Genomic DNA, 17,742 nt, shown 5'->3' on the forward strand with positions numbered 1-17,742 from the left:
ACTAAAGAGGCAAACACCCCACGGTGTGTTTTACTGCACAGTAGACAGGTCAGGTGTAAACATGACTCCATAAAAGAGCTCTGAGTGAAGATATGTGCAAAAAATCCCAAATGAAATGTCACACCTCTGAGAACATTTGGATATGTTTTTGATGCTAAATGTTGTGACCTGCTTATCAGTGAAACTCTGAACTACAACAACAAGACAACGCTGCTGTTTATAAGCCTGAAAACGATCCAGAATGTGTTTTGAAGCAGGGACACACACTGTGAGATAGTGATGGGAATTTATTTTTTCCTCTCGTACTTTTTTGGAATCTTCTCAGGCTCAGCGTGGTAGATAATAGCTTTCTGGGGACAAGTATGAGGAACAGGGGACACTAATGAATTCTTGTAGCACATCTGCTGGGGAGCTCTCCACATGCCAGCTATTTACAGGAGGCTGATGGAAAGCTGTACCATCCTCATGCATTAATTGTTGATGCTGCCAGATGCTAGCCCAGCCTCCCAGTGTGATGGACAGCTATTGTCTAAAAGAGGAAAACAAAGTATTATCTAATGGACAGTGCAGTGGTTATCTTCTGAATCTGATTTTTTTTTTTTGTCATTTCACTCTCTATTAGTTTAATTTGTTCATTGATCCCCTCAGCACTCCCTATCATTCAATCCAAATTCCTAATTATTTGGGTGGAACAGAAACTGGATTGGAATTGACTGTTCTAGAGGTGTCATTCTTATTAAGACAAGAACATATTTGTTCCATCACTTGTAGCTGACAAGACTGTCACAGTTCACAATGTCAGTATTTAAATTTGATCAAACTAAAAGAGGAAAGAGTCACAGACCAGCTTTCTTAGGGAAAACTAGCTTCTTTTGGAATCACATGAGACATTTTTCTCTGAAATGACAGACCTTTGCGTCTCTATGCATACAGCTTTGTGTATTCCCCTATATACTCAGTCTTTCAGACAGACCATTAGCCCTCATTATCATCCACCCATCAGCCTCTCAAATGAGCGGCATAGAGAAATAACAAAAAAGGCTAGAGCAGGTGACATTAAAGGGCAAATAGGCAATGACTCAACTGCTGAAAAATTTGGAGCTGCCACAACGAGTCTGCAGAGACTGGAAATGAAGAAAGAGAAGAGATATGGTTGTAAAAGAAAAGTGGCTTTGTTATTATAAAATAAAATGTGGGCTTTACATCAGTACTGATGTGACATCACAGTAAGCACAATGCATATACAAGTGGGGTCACTTGTGTTGAGTAGCACAAATGACACGATGAGAATCAATTTAATCCAACTGAAGGTATTTGGACACGAGACTGGAACTGAATAATGGTTTTACTTGTTTTTACATTAATAGATTTAATCACAACTAACTTCAAAAACACTAGTTTCAGTTTAGCTTAGAATATTGACCATATTGCTGAAGGTGGTGATGTTTTGTTGAGGCTACCAACAGTTTGAGATGAGATAATAAGTTTATTTACCAACCATAAGTGGCGTATATAGCATAATTACTGTTTGTCTTGGCTTAATGTATCCTTAATTTGAATTAGCATGGCACTTATTAATGTTCTGGTTCTCCACTGATGAAGTGGCACTCTGGACTGAATCATAGCATAAAGTGTGACCATGCATAGCAGTACTATATTTACAATATACTTGTATTTTTATTTCTTGTTAAAAATAGGTGACTTTTCTTGGTCATTGTGTTTTATGTGAACGTGAGAAGGCTATTTTTTTTTTGTAGATTGTAAAGTCGGTTTTTGCAAGCTGATTGTGCTGCGGGGAGCGAGGCCTGTAATCCAGGAGGAGCTATGGACAAGGTTTCAGCCTGCTGTAACACAGATATGTCCAAACATTTAGGATACATTTTTGCTTCTTATCTTATTTCTGTTGACAAACAAATTTTTATAATCACAACCCAACCTCTACTCAGCCTTCAGGTAATGTATAACTGTATGTGACAGCAGGGAGTTGTTACTCAGTGGAGCAAAAACACCAGAATTATTTTTCTGGTAGTTTACCAGGTATTTGAAACAAACACACAGAAAATGTCCCTGGAGTCTGCTTTAGTAGTAGAATTATGTGTGTATAGAGAGAGTCTGAATTTGACAAATAAGTTTTTTTTAGGAATTGCCTGTTGCCTTGGTGGAGCGATGATGACATTACTGTTTTTTTTATTTATTGACAAGCTAATGGTACCTTGCTGTAATATTAACGTTTGTCAGTATAAAATAACTATAAATCTTTACTTGTTTGATTTCTTTTAAGTTGCTGACGATGAACTGGACTTTAAAGTTCAAATTTCTGTTGTTTCAATTCACTAAACTATTCAATTCAATTTTATTTATACAGCGTTTAACCACAAAGTGAGTGAAAAAGGTGACTGAAGAAGAAATACTCAATGCATCATGGGAATCCCCCAGCAGCCTGCACCTATTGCAGCATAACTAAGGGAGGATTCAGGGTCACCTGGTCCAGCCCTAACTATATGCTTTATCAAAAAGGAAAGTTTGAAACCTAATCTTGAAAGTAGAGATAGTGTCTGTCTCCTGAATCCAAACTGGAAGCTGGTTCCACAGAAGAGGGGCCTGAAAACTGAAGGCTCTGCCTCCCATTCTACTTTTAAATACTCTAGGAACAACAAGTAGGCCTGCAGTGTGAGAGCGAAGTGCTCTAATAGGGTGATATGGTACTACAAGGTCATTAAGATTAGCTGTGCTCCATCTTATATATGAAGAGATGGAGCCGATGAAAAAAGCCAATTTCTATGGTACTATAAGGTCATTGAAGTCAAACATTGTGCTGAAATTAATATATCAAATTAAAAAGGAGTTGTGGTGTCTTTATCAGTTGCTCTGTTGGTTTTAATGACAGGTTTTTTTCTTGCTGATCATTGATATTTGTTTTGCTAGACTCAAACAAGTCAGGATATACAGATATAAAATAAGTGATTTTTCTAAGGAGAAGGATGTAGAAGTGAATAAGGTTGGATGTACAGAAAGGCCAGCAGCTCTGTACTGGGCAGCCGCTTTAGATTTGACCTACATTGGAAGAAAGGAAGAAAACCTTTCTGTCTTCACTAACATTAGACCATAGTTACAACTTGCCAGTGAACTAACTGTTGGCTGAAGCTCAGGTCATCTACTGGTTGGAAGGTTGGTGGTTTGATTCCTGGCTCCCCGAGTCTGCATGCTCAGTATATTGCCCAAGGATATTAACCCCAAGCCTTAAAAGCATAGAAGAAAGTGCTTGTGTTTGTTACGGCCGAGACCGTTTTAGACGAGTGACAGGACTCAAATGCAGGACGCCGAACAGCACGTAAGTAGATTTTAAGGATAATGTTTAATGACTCCACAAATATTCATAAACAAAAGGTGAGTTAGACAAGTACGACGTTCCACCACTGAATCTAAGTAACAATCTGGTCCGGGTCAGAGGGGACAGCTATTCTGGGGATTGGACTGGAAAGCGAGTCACATTAGATCCAGGAAAAGGTCGGGGTCACTGTAACAGAGTGCAGATGTTCAGATACGGATAAGGAGACATATGAATATGTTGTTGGTTCAGAATCCTCCTTCGTACTGCGTACTTGCCACAGGTGGTCGGAGATGACGTAGAGGGGTGAGTAGTCCGGGTGTGTAATCCAAAAACTCCTGGCGTGGAGGCAGAGAGGCAGGTAGGTGATTCGGGTAATAGCCTGTGGGACTGCCAGATGGTCCAATATCCAAGTAGGAGCTCTTCGGCAGGGATTGGCAGTTAGGTGTAGCTAAGAGAGAGGCGCACAAAAGACAAACATACAGTGAGGCAAGGTGATTCACAAAATACATAGGGAATCATGGTGGTGGCCTGCACTGACTGATGTTAGCAGAGAATCTGGCGAAGAGAGATTGAGTACGCTGGCCTTATGAGTCCCCGGCTAAATTACCCACAGGTGTGAGCGATCAGCAAAAACACTGAGGCCCCTTCCAGGGGTGGAGACGCCAGCTCGGAAGGAGACACACTGGCACACACCCGGACCATGACAGCACCCCCCCCCTCAAGGGATGCCACCCGGCGGCCGACCAGCACCCGCCCCACGACGTGACCTAAGAAAATCAGAAACCATCACAGAGTCAAGCATCAAAGAACGAGGAACCCAAGAACGCTCCTCCGGCCCATAACCCTCCCAGTCCACCAAAAACTGCAGCCCCCTACCCCGCCGCCGCAGACCCAGAATGCGCCGGACAGAGAACGCAGGGTGCCCGTCAATGAGCCGGGCGCGAGGCGGGGGCACCAGAGGCGGGTACAGACGACTAGACACCACCGGCTTCACCTGAGAAACGTGAAAGACCGGGTGAATCCGTAAGGCAGCAGGCAAACGGAGTTTGACAGCCGTGGGGCTGAGGACCCTGTCCACAGAATAAGGGCCGATGTAACGAGGAGACAACTTGCGGGAGGACGCCCTGAGAGGGATGTCCTTCACGGCAAGCCACACCTTCTGTCCCGGTGAGTAAACGGGCACAGGAGACCGGCGACGGTCGGCACAGCTACGTTGGCGAGCCACAGCTCGCAACAGCTCGCAACAGCGCCTCCCGCGTACGAGACCAGACCCGACGGCAGTGCTGCAGATGATGCTGGACCGAGGGGACAGCAAGATCAGCCTCCTCCTCCGGAAACAGGGGTGGCTGATAACCCAAAGAGGCCTCGAACGGCGACAACCCAGTAGCAGACGAAACCAAGGAGTTGTGGGCATATTCCACCCACGGCAGATACGAGGCCCAAGTCGCAGGGTTATGACAGGTCACACAGCGGAGTGCGGCCTCAAGCTGCTGATTTAAATGTTCCGTCTGGCCGTTAGTCTGTGGATGGTAACCAGAGCTCAGACAAGGCCTGGCCCCCAAAGCAGCGCAAAGAGAACCCCAAACTCGGGACGAGAACTGCGGACCCCTGTCCGAAACTATTTCCACAGGAATGCCATGAAGCCGAAAAACATGGTCCAACAACAACTTAGACGTCTCAGCCGCAGTGGGCAACTTCTCCAAAGCCACGAAATGGGCAGCCTTAGAAAACCGATCCACGACCGAGAGTATAGTGGTCTTCCCAGCCGAAACCGGGAGTCCCGTAACAAAATCCAGGGCGATGTGGGACCACGGACGGTGAGGCGTAGACAACGGCTGCAACTGCCCAGCAGGACGGTGAGTACACGACTTACACCTGGCACACACTGGGCACGCAGCCACATATTCCCGAACATCTTTGTCCAGAGTGGCCCACCAAAAATGTCTCTTAACCAAAGAAGTCGTCCTGCCCCTGCCCGGGTGACATGCAAACTTCAAAGCATGCACCCAGTCCAGTACCTTGGAGCGAGCAGCCGCAGGAACAAAACGCCGGTTGGTCGGTCCCATCCCCGGATCCGGTTCCGTCCGGAGGCCCAGGTAACAGCTCCCACCGTACAGCCGGCCGGAAGAATGGTGGAAAACTCCGCCGGATCCGTGTCAGAGCCAAACTGCCGAGAGAGGGCATCCGGTTTAGTGTTGCTGGAACCCGGGCGATAGGAAATCAAAAAGTTAAAACGTGCGAAAAACAGCGACCAACGAGCTTGACGTGCATTCAACCTCTTCGCACCGCGTAGGTACGTCAAGTTCTTATGATCCGTCCACACTAGGAACGGTTGCTCCGCGCCTTCCAGATGATGACGCCACTCCTCCAACGCCAACTTAACGGCAAGCAGTTCCCGGTCCCCTACATCGTAGTTTCGTTCCGCTGGTGAAAGCCGCCGAGAGAAAAAGGCGCACGGCCGTAGCTTAGAAGAGGGGCCGGTACGTTGCGACAGCACTGCCCCCACCCCCACATCAGAAGCATCCACCTCCACAATAAAAGCCTTAGACGGGTCGGGTTGAGCGAGGATGGGCGCAGTAGAAAACAGATGTTTCAGTTTCGTGAACGCGCTGTCTGCTTCGGCGGACCAGCCGAACGGAAGCTTTGTAGAGGTAAGGCGTGCAAGCGGAGCCGCCACCAGACTGTAGTTCCTTATGAACCGACGATAGAAATTGGCAAATCCCAAAAACCCCTGGAGTTGAAGGCACAGGCCAGTCCGTGACCGCCTTCACCTTAGCCGGATCCGTCTTCACCTGCCCCCCTGCCAAAATGTATCCCAGGAAAGAGACCGACGTCAAATGAAACTCACACTTCTCAGCCTTGGCATACAGTCTGTTTTCCAAGAGGCGTTGAAGGACAGCTCGGACATGTGAACGATGCTCAGCCAGAGTCTTAGAAAAAATAAGAATGTCATCTAAATAGACGAACACAAATCGGTCGAGGAAATCCCGCAGGACATCATTAATTAGGGCCTGAAACACCGCTGGAGCGTTCGTTAAACCGAAAGGCATGACGAGATACTCGAAATGGCCCAGGGGGGTGTTAAACGCGGTCTTCCACTCGTCTCCCTGACGGATTCGCACCAAATGATAAGCATTGCGAAGATCTAACTTAGTGAACACCGTGGCACCTTGTAGTGATTCAACAGCGGAGCTAATGAGTGGCAAGGGATACTTATTCTTAATAGTGATGTCATTCAAGCCCCTGAAATCAATACACGGCCGAAGAGACCCATCCTTTTTGTCCACAAAGAAAAACCCAGCTGCCACGGGGGATGAAGACGGACGGATTATCCCAGCCGCTAGTGAATCCCTAATATACTCCTCCATCGCAGCACGTTCTGGCTTAGAGATACTATATAATCGGCTCATGGGCAAGGACGCCCCGGGGAGCAAATCAATCGCACAGTCATAAGGACGATGGGGCGGTAGGGATTGCACTTTGATCTTACTGAATACTTCCCGCAAATCGTGATACTCAGGCGGCACCCTGGAGAGATCGGGGACATATTCGTCAGTCCCCGAAGCCTCCCCCGGGCCGGGAAAACGGGCGGAAGTCAGACAATTGGAGTGGCAAAAAGGGCTCCAGCTGATAACCCTTTGCCCCTCCCAATCCAAGAGCGGATTGTGCAAGCACAGCCAGGGATAACCCAAAGTGAGTGGAGTATCAGGTGAATCGAGGACAAAAAAGGTGAGTCTCTCCCTATGATTTCCCGAAGTGCACAGTGACACTGGACCAGTGTGAAAAGAAATCTTAGTGAAAACCTGGTTATTAATCGCTCTAACTGGAATGGGCGGCTCAAGGCGCACGAGCGTAACGCCTAATCGTTCAGCGAGATCGAGACTGATTAAATTCTGTTCTGAACCGGAATCTAATAAGGCTGTGCACAAATGAGTAATCTGTAGCATCTCTGAGGTGACAGGGAGTTGAAAACGGGGTTTCTGACCAGAGTTCGAACCGCCCACCCGTATCCCCGATTCTACCGGCGGGCGACACCTTTTCCCTCCTTCGGGCATGCAGCAATCAAGTGTTCCAGCGAGCCACAGTAAAAACAGGCATGTGCCCGACGCCGTCGCTCCCTCTCCTCCGGTGTCAACCGTGACCGGCCAATCTGCATCGGCTCCGGCTCGGGTTTAGTGACGTAAGCCGAGGCGACAAACTCATGCGAGTCCGCAGTCGGAGGCGGCGACGGTGACGTACCCGGAAACGAGCGCGGTAAATGGCGCTGGGATTTGTAGTTCCTGTCCCTCTCCCTGTCACGCAACCTGTTGTCAATGCGAAGGGAGAGGGACGCCAGTTCCTCAAAAGATTTGGGCTCATCACGGGAGGCAAGCTGGTCTTTCATACCCTCGTTCAATGCCCGGAAAAATACCCCACGCATAGCGTCATCAGGCCAACCGGTTTCGGCGGCAGCAGTACGAAAATCAATCAAAAAATCGGCAACCCTCTGACGGCACTGACGAAGATCCAGCAGCCTCTGCGCAGAACTACCCTCAGAAATGGGATGCGCAAACTTTTTCTGGAATTCCCCCAAAAACACTTCATAAGAACAGGTTAACAAAGGATTCTTCGATAGATACGCCTCCGCCCACTTAAGCGCACGATTACGCAGTTTACCCACCAAATAAGATATCTTATTAGAATCCGCAACAAATGTGCATGGAGAACGACCGAAAACAAGGTCGACCTGAAGCAGAAACCCGCTACAACTCCCTGGATCCCCTGAAAAGGGTTCGGGCTCCGGGGACGTGGCATCACGAAAAGCTGATGTAGGTGGAGATGCAACGGCAACAGAATGTGGCGGATATTAGATTATTCTGTTATTATATGTTACCTTATATATGTAATCAAAGCAGTTGAATTAGAATACTGCTGTAGATCACATTATACCCTTTAATATAGAGTGTGTGAGCTGTATGTAGTTTAGTTCTCATTATACTTTTGAGTTAACAGAACATATTCACATATTAGTTCATTAGATAAATGTGCATCACTCTGTATCCTTGATCTGCTGGGAATGTGTTACACTGTTTTCTTGACATGCTTAATTGTTGAATCATGAAGAGAAGGTTGTAAGCAGGAGACTCTGTGTCTAAAGACAGGGGAGATAGACAGACCACATTCCACACCCCCACCTTACAGAAAGCAGAGAAACAACTGCCGAGGTCATAACTTAGGCGCTGTAACAGAGAAAAAATGTGATGTTTTGGCTTTTACGACTAGCTGGGGGCCACTAGAGACTATAAAAAGCTGAGCAACCCGTCACCATTTTGAGACATGTGCCTGACCCTCTGGTAGCATCTCTCCCGTCCGGACGTTGTAATGCTCTGACTGTTGAATTGTATGGAAATAAATGATTGTTGATTGAGCATTTATACACCGAGTATTGTCCTTCCTTCAGCCCAAAGATTCAAAGAATTGGGAGATTTCAACAACTTGGGGCCGTGTGACCCGGATCTTTGGTGTGCTGAGGAGGTGCAGATTTGACCTTTGGTGAGATCGTGAGGCGAGGTGAACAGAGGACCGGTCCAAAAATAAAAAGGTAAGCACAGCCTGTTGTATTATAAATACCAAATGTGCATATTGGGCTTTTCAAATTAATCTGTTCACTGAGTCACATGTATTTTCACAGTAAATTTGTCGGTGTCTGGTTTTTGGCGCAAGATACTAACAACATAAGTTGAGGCTGAATTCCAGTGTGTTAAATAAACTGCTTCTACCGAGAAACTAATAAGACACTACGTTGAGCTAGTTGCAGTAAACTGCTTCTACCGAGAAACTAATAAGACACTACGTTGAGCTAGTTGCAGCCACTTTACCTTCCACATTTAATTTTGTCTAATACTGGCTTCTGTAGCAATAATACGTTAGAATTTCTTCTGAAGACGCGGCCATTAGTCCAGTACATTGAAGTCGAGGTTTGTTTATTTTGTTTATGGTGTCAGTGACGTCCTGGCTTTTGCCGGCTATGAAATAGAAGTTGATTTAAGGAAAAGCAGATGCTGGCTTCACGGTGCAGTTGAACGCTGGCAACGCGAGAGCGAAACACGTCCGTAGGTTTGGTTTATGATACGGCGTGTTCCGGTGGTGCGGCCGTGAAGTGCAGTAGTGGTTGGTGCTAGTTTTAGTACATTGGATAGAGGTTTTGACGGTGGTTTGTGGCGTCAGTCGAGTTTTAAGGGCTGCGGTCATAATACAAAGTAAAATTTTAAGTACATAGAGCAAAACCTGGTTTATGATGTCAGGTATAACTTCGGGGATGAAAGCATCACTTTTATGATGCGACTTTGCCCCGTTGTGGTGGTCATAAGCGCAGAGAAAGGGGTATTTTGGTCTATGGTGCAGTGTGCTTTAAGAAGATCTAACAGTTGAGCTCAGAAGTTTCTGTGTAATCTTCCACTGATGAGGAACGCTCTCTGTGTGTCTCACTGATGGTGTAACGCGCTGTGTGTGTAAGGCGCGCTCTGGCTATGTGTGAGGCGCGCGCTGAGTGTGTTTCTGTGTGTGAAGTGTGAAGCGTGAACACAGTGACAGTGACGGTTGATGTGTTTGATTAGGAGGACATTAGAGCAAAGACACATTTTAGGATCAAAGGTTGATGCCTAGTGTACCTGTGGAAATAATTTTGCCCTAGGAGTGGCGACCCTCCTGTTCGTGGACGCGCGGCCAGGACCGGCGGCGTCCGGGTGCCGAGGTGGTGACTTGGGGAGGTGAGGGCCCCCGCATAGCTACGGAAATAACACTGGAACGGCCGTGTAATCACGGGTTCACATTTATTCCGGACTAGAACAAGACACATTTTGCGAACAAAGGTTGAGTCTAGATTAGTAAAGAAATATAAAAAGGTTGAATTCCTCGTTTCAGTGGTTGAAATTGTTGTGTGCCTGTCCCCTGACGAGTGTGAAATTAAAATAAAGAGGGAATTTGGAGCCACATAGAGATAGATGGGCATAATTGGGTGTATTACTCTGTGGTGTAATAAAAATAAAAAGGAGAGATAGTAAGAGGTGTGCAGTGGAGAATTATGGAGGAGTACAGAGAGGAATGTGTTGGGAGACTGGCGTACAGTTTACGCTGTCAAGGTAGGCGGGTTGCCTGCTTATCTGTTTAACATGTGATGAAAATGAAATTAAATAAATCTCTTAGTGTGTTAATACAGGAAGCTGCGGACCTGGACCAACTGCCCCCACAAGCACAGCGGTCGAAGCAAAATTATAGGTAATGGGAACCACACCCAGCACGAATCAGCAGCTGTGAAAAAGACAGCAGCGAGGAGAGAATTAGAGGAGAAATTAAGAGAAGTTTTAACACATAAAATTGGGGCCAACGGACTTGTGGAGGTTGGGAAGGCGTCCGGAGCGTCACAACAAAAAGGTGAAACAAAAACACACAAGCAGAGAAATCTGAGAGAAAGGCTCCTTTTAAGGTAACGCCTAGTTTGAGAAAAGATAAAATTAACCTGCTTTTATACAAATGCACATACACGCAATGAAGAAACAGCTTACACTCATGAACACGTGAAGATTTTCCAGCAAGGTTAAAGAAAAATTAACATACTTAAATGATGAAGTCTATACATTACTGACAAAGAAACCCTCTGGGTTGCAGGACAACAATTTAACTAAAAAAAAAAAAAAAAAAAAAGACACTGGTCTAACCAACCAGGGAAGACACAACAAATTTAGTGGTTAAAAGATTCAAATTGTGACATGTTTTCTGTTGATTGATTAATAAAAGTGATTACTGAATGAAAGAAAGTTCCTTTTTTGGGCTTTTAAACATGATCTTAAGAATTTTAACATATACCGGTGTTGTCCTGTCAACTTGGTGGGTTAGGAGTTGATTATATCGGGAGAGAAAAAACAAAAAAAGGGGGAGAGAAGGCTGACACAGGGCCTGGCCCCGTTGTCTCCCCTCTGAATAACACAGCCAACACAACAACATTTTCCTGTTCGTTTGTTCGTGTTTTTGTTTTTTGTTTGTTTCTGTTTTTTCTATACATATTTAATTACAGGCTGCTTTGCCGGCCCTGAAAGCCGAGGCTGACTGGACTCCTGCTCTCCCCCATACGTGACACTGACCAAATGCTGCAACAGCTGGACCCACAACAACGACCTGAGAATGTCAACAGACCTGCAGGAATGTGATCTCATGCAGCCGAGACGGAGAGCACTAAACCTAAGGCCCGTTTCACTACACGGGGGAAAATTCCCAGACTGCGTCAGCTGACAGAGCTGTGACGAGACGCCCGCCAAGCCCGAATGAAAAGTAAGGCCGAGCGAAAGAATGCTGACCTTGATAACTTTGCATTCACACTGTGCAGGACAGTGATGGACCAACACGGATGATCGGGTGGCGAAAAAGGGCGTGACCGAGACAGGAGGAGTAACTGAGGACAGAAGGCACCTCAGAATGGACAAAAACACAGAAGAAGATGCAGGTTTCACCTGCGGTGAACATCGACACTGGAGAAAGGACTGCCCCAATTGGGGTCAGAACCAGGACGGACTGAATTTTGAGCAGCAGCAGCAGCAATGGTCGCAAACAAACTGAAAAGGAGGGGGGCAGGACCCCAGGGCACGCTTCAGGCCGTGGTTTACCCAGAACACCAGAACAGGAAAGTGATGAACACACACACACACACACGTCTCCAAACACACAGATTCAGAATGAAGTGAAATACACACATGAACACGTGCACTCGTTGAGTGAGTGAGAAATGACACACACACACACACACACACACACACACACACACACACACGGGAATGCTGATTCACTGAGAAGTGATGCACACACATACACATGCACACGCTTGTGCAATGAAGAGTGATCCACATGCACACACACATACACGCTGATGCAATGAAGAATGCTTTGCTTATGCTGATATGCAAAATGCTGCACACAAACATCCCAATGCATAATTTTTATGAGGAGCCATTGATTACTTAGAATGTGTTATATGTCACCCAGAGGGCATTTATGTAGATTTTAGGAATAAGGTCTAAAAAAGTTTGGTTATGAAAACAATGTCTGTGCGTGATGTCTGTTTATGGCTCAAGGCCTTGACTGAATTCTTTGCTGTGCTTCACACAGCCCTGATGAGGAACAGTGGCACAGAGTGAAAATGATGAATTAATAGTGTAAGTTTTAGGTCGGAGTACGGCATTTTCTGTGATTGAGTTTTAATTCAAGGAGGAACAAAAGGTGTTACGGCACCTGAGGTTCTCATTCCCACACAATATTGTCCCGGCAGGAAGCAAAATGTTCCTGTGAATTTCTGGTTGATTGTTTGGTTTTGCTTAGCGCTAGCTTGATTTTATCAGTGAGCTTTGGCTTGTGTTCTTTCTCGTAAGCGAGAGAGGGATAGTTTTATACTTGGACATGTCTGCAACGGGCCCTAGTTTGTGTTATTTTAGTAGTATTTTGTTGGTTATGTCTGTTTTCGTTTTTGTTACAGTGCACTGGAGAAAAAACATCTGAGAGGTGTGATCCACCGGTGGTGATATGTTGATATTTTGTGAGTTCATGATTTAACAATCAGCTCTTTAAACCAGGCCTGAAAGATTGAAATTTAAAGCGCTATAAAATATTATTACTGTAAACAGTTGCAAAGTGTGCTTCTCCATGATTGTAATTGGCTTGGGAGAAATTCACCTATAGGGAACACTGATCTAAAAGGATTGCACCGAGTCAATCCGGCCCAAAAAACAACAAGGAATTGTTTTCCTTTAAAATGATGACGTCATCTTGCTGGTGATGGAGGCTCGAATAGGTTGCGCGGGAGACTCCATTATCAGCAACATCTGGTATGAATGTGTATGGAGGTATGCATGTGAATGGACTGTGATGGACGGACTGGAAGCTTTGACTGACTTGATACTGAGACAATGACTGCACCAACTTTAGGATTAGTAAATGCCAATAAACAATTCATAAACAATTCACCCAGCCGACAAGAGAAGGGTGGATGCTTCGCTTTGTTTTGTTTTGTTTTTTCAGGAGCAGGAGGATAAGAGAGACTGGAGGAGGAGACTCTAGCTTCACATAAGTATGAACTGCAGACTTAACACTGTGGTTGCTGATTTTGAGTTACTGATGTTTGCATTAAGAAAACTGTGCTATATTAGCTGTGTTTTGAGTAAGGTATCATGTTATATTATTGGGAATGCCAAATGCTACAGTGGAGAAGACTTTTGATACCACTCATGACTGGAATATGTTATTATTAACCATAGCAGGCCACTGTAAAAAGTCAATTAAATTTTATAGAGGAAAATCGCCAAAATTGAACAATACCTATGAATGACTGGCCACATTCAGAATAGAGATATGCAATAATAAACATTGGTCCACATGAGTTAGGTTCTCACTTGAAATAGTAAGTTATTAAATGTAGAATATAATCGACAGGGACATTTGATAGGATGTGGTACTGAAAAAGAACAAGAGCAAAGTAAATAAAGAAAATATTGTGTTTAGTTTGGATAAATTCAAATTAAAATGTACCATTACACTCAGAGGATCAATATGAAATAAAACATATGCAAAATTTGTAGGAAGTACATGACTGATAACTGTTCTGTCCTGAGCGTTTGTTTCTAGAGCACCCACTTGACCACACCAACAGTTTCTCGCCACCGAGGAGGGGTACTTGCAAAAAGAATAAAATAAAAATCTGAGTTTAACAAAACATTTTAAATGTAAATATCAAGCTTACCTTTCTTTTTCCATGAAATGTGCTTGTGGGCACGCCAGCCATTTTGAAAAGGTGGGCAAAGCAATTGGCAAGGCCACACCCCCACACATGTGATATAATTTTAAAGGTACTGTTGCCCTCTCTAAGAAACATCAGGAATTAGAGGAGTGGCAAGTAGAGTATGCGAGCTACAAGCAAAAACTAAAATGTGTACTACAGTGTGCAAAAATGAAATACTGGGTCATCAGGGGGTCATGAGGGACATTTATAAAACTAAAAGTCCCACTAACCTTAAAGTGCACTTGAAAAGCCCACACAAGAAGGTTAACCTAGCTTACCTAGAAGACCTCATCAGGGGGAGCACACTCCCCCTCCTTGAAGAGCTCACCCACTCAACCCGCATCCCCAGAAAACAGCTAACCCCAGATAAGGCAGCGTGATGTATCCCGAGACAACAGGACTGGGACATCTAAATAAAGGTGTGAAACAATCGCCTTCAAAAGGTTATCAATTCACTTCAACCAAAATTAGGACCACTCGGTGCGGCAAGAGTTAATAGTTATTAGTCTCAACACCCAAGGATAACCAGAAGAGCATGACTGATATGATGGAACTGGGATTTTGTTACACTTAATTCTTGCAAAACACAAATAAAACTAAATTGAAACTAAGGATTTTCAGAAAATAAAAACTACACTAAACTAGCAAAGAATTGGTAAAAACTAATTACAACTGGTAAAAATTGAAAATCTGGAGTCGAAACTAAATAAAAATAACAACTAATGGAAATGGCGAAAAGTTTAAAACCCTGGTGCAGAGATTGGCAAATCTGACCAGGAAACGTTATAAAATGGATTGTCAGGATAGTCAGCGTTAAAGCCACTTTTGACAGTCCATACTAGGATGGCATTGGACATCTTCGGGGCAGAAAAGGGTTGGTGTGACCAAGGTGTGGTTTGGCTTGTTGTATGTACATTTCAAAATGTTACAGCTCTGGATGGACCAGTTACCAGGGCATGGAAGGATGACAGACTTTATTACATGAGGAGAAGGGACATTTTCGGGATCGAAGATCCTCAGGGATGACAAGGTTGGAGCAACGGTACTCGAGAGAAGAATTTCTGATACTTTCTGAGATATGATGTCACTAACCTTCTCTTTTAATTGTCTAGCTCCAATGAATTGACACATGGGAGTGTGTCAAAAAGGGGGAGTTGAGTTTGAACATCAAACAATGGTGATATGAAAATTTCTATGAGTTTATTTTTGTGTTTAATAAATTAGCTATGGTAAAACTTAAGCTTATAATGTGTTAGACTTAGAAAGGGTTCACTAATTTTTTATTTCTTTTACACACACATAGATTATGATTAGAATAAGTCCTGAACATAATATTTTAAACCAAATTTGAATCATTAGAAGAACAATGGATAACAATATTAGATTATCAAGGCTAGGGAGAGAGGTGTTTTGGTTTTCTGTCTCTTGCAGAGAAAGGAACAGACACCAGACGGGGACCCGGAGATGTGAGGACCCTTCACAGCAGGGACAGATGTAGGGACAGCCGAGACAGCAACTGGGGTCAAGTGTCATGACGTTTGGGCTCCTGGAGAAGATGGATCCCACAAACACAGCAATAACCATGAAGGGGTTGGCGAAAACCAGGAACACCAGACCAACGAGGTTCGAGAGGCTCTTGGCAAAAAGGGGGACACGCCGGTGACCCCAAAATACACAGATCTTTGTTTGAAATCGGGGCAGAATAATCCCCAGAACTGTGCAATGACTAAAGGGTGGTCTAACCCCGGAGGTCGAAGAAAGAAGCTGAGAATCACCCAACTGGAAGACACTGGTAGCTGCAGCAATAAAAATAAAGGTTAAAAGCTCCTTAGACAGAGGTTCTAGTCTAAGTACATTTGAAAGGTATAAGGGGGCATTAAAATGGGAGTGGAAAACTGGAGCACCAAAATAAAGCTGTGGGAGAATTGGGGAGTGATGGGAGAGTCATCTATAACTGCTGTTATGGTTGTAAATCTAACTTTGCTTGCATCTGAACTGCGTGAACACAGAGGTCATCCCACATATGGTCCACCCGTTAAAGGGGGACAGAGGGCCTCAGGATCAAGAAAACTTGGACCTTGCGACCCTGGAGTGCATGTTGTAAGTGATCTCTTTCAGAGATCAAAAGGGGGAATTATTAGATTATTCTGTTATTATATGTTACCTTATATATGTAATCAAAGTAGTTGAATTAGAATACTGCTGTAGATCACATTATACCCTTTAATATAGAGTGTGTGAGCTGTATGTAGTTTAGTTCTCATTATACTTTTGAGTTAACAGAACATATTCACATATTAGTTCATTAGATAAATGTGCATCACTCTGTATCCTTGATCTGCTGGGAATGTGTTACACTGTTTTCTTGACATGCTTAATTGTTGAATCATGAAGAGAAGGTTGTAAGCAGGAGACTCTGTGTCTAAAGACAGGGGAGATAGACAGACCACATTCCACACCCCCACCTTACAGAAAGCAGAGAAACAACTGCCGAGGTCATAACTTAGGCGCTGTAACAGAGAAAAAATGTGATGTTTTGGCTTTTACGACTAGCTGGGGGCCACTAGAGACTATAAAAAGCTGAGCAACCCGTCACCATTTTGAGACATGTGCCTGACCCTCTGGTAGCATCTCTCCCGTCCGGACGTTGTAATGCTCTGACTGTTGAATTGTATGGAAATAAATGATTGTTGATTGAGCATTTATACACCGAGTATTGTCCTTCCTTCAGCCCAAAGATTCAAAGAATTGGGAGATTTCAACACGGAGGAGCTGGTGTTCCGGAGTCTTGGCCCGCGGAGCCCGAGGCGGAACCAGCAGCAGTAGAAATATCCGCTTGTAGAGCCTGGAGAGACTCTAGTATTTTACTTTGGCCATCTCTAAGAGTCTGCTGCTGGGCTAACAGGAACTGTATGGATTGTTCATGACTTCCTAATATCGCCCCCTGCCTCTGAATGGCTGACCGTTCAGCGTCCGCTGAGTCCATAACTGCTGGCCAGATTCTACTGTTACGGCCGAGACCGTTTTAGACGAGTGACAGGACTCAAATGCAGGACGCCGAACAGCACGTAAGTAGATTTTAAGGATAATGTTTAATGACTCCACAAATATTCATAAACAAAAGGTGAGTTAGACAAGTACGACGTTCCACCACTGAATCTAAGTAACAATCTGGTCCGGGTCAGAGGGGACAGCTATTCTGGGGATTGGACTGGAAAGCGAGTCACATTAGATCCAGGAAAAGGTCGAGGTCACTGTAACAGAGTGCAGATGTTCAGATACGGATAAGGAGACATATGAATATGTTGTTGGTTCAGAATCCTCCTTCGTACTGCATACTTGCCACAGGTGGTCGGAGATGACGTAGAGGGGTGAGTAGTCCGGGTGTGTAATCCAAAAACTCCTGGCGTGGAGGCAGAGAGGCAGGTAGGTGATTCGGGTAATAGCCTGTGGGACTGCCAGATGGTCCAATATCCAAGTAGGAGCTCTTCGGCAGGGATTGGCAGTTAGGTGTAGCTAAGAGAGAGGCGCACAAAAGACAAACATACAGTGAGGCAAGGTGATTCACAAAATACATAGGGAATCATGGTGGTGGCCTGCACTGACTGAT

At 44.8% G+C, this 17,742-nt stretch overlaps 1 long non-coding RNA gene across 1 annotated transcript; it reads left to right on the top strand.

Moving 5' to 3' along the window:
- The first annotated feature begins 8,822 nt into the window (after positions 1-8,822).
- LOC146697949 (uncharacterized) lies at positions 8,823-11,566 on the top strand. The gene is made up of 2 exons (XR_014922947.1): positions 8,823-8,912; positions 11,385-11,566. It is a non-coding gene; the product is annotated as an uncharacterized LOC146697949 (long non-coding RNA).
- Positions 11,567-17,742: the final 6,176 nt, after the last annotated feature.

The sequence above is a fragment of the Copadichromis virginalis genome, linkage group LG11 (genome assembly GCF_057382275.1).
Source record: "Copadichromis virginalis isolate Kocher_CV1m ecotype Utaka linkage group LG11, C_Virginalis_male_GT1.1, whole genome shotgun sequence".
Classification (NCBI taxonomy): Eukaryota; Metazoa; Chordata; class Actinopteri; order Cichliformes; family Cichlidae; genus Copadichromis; species Copadichromis virginalis.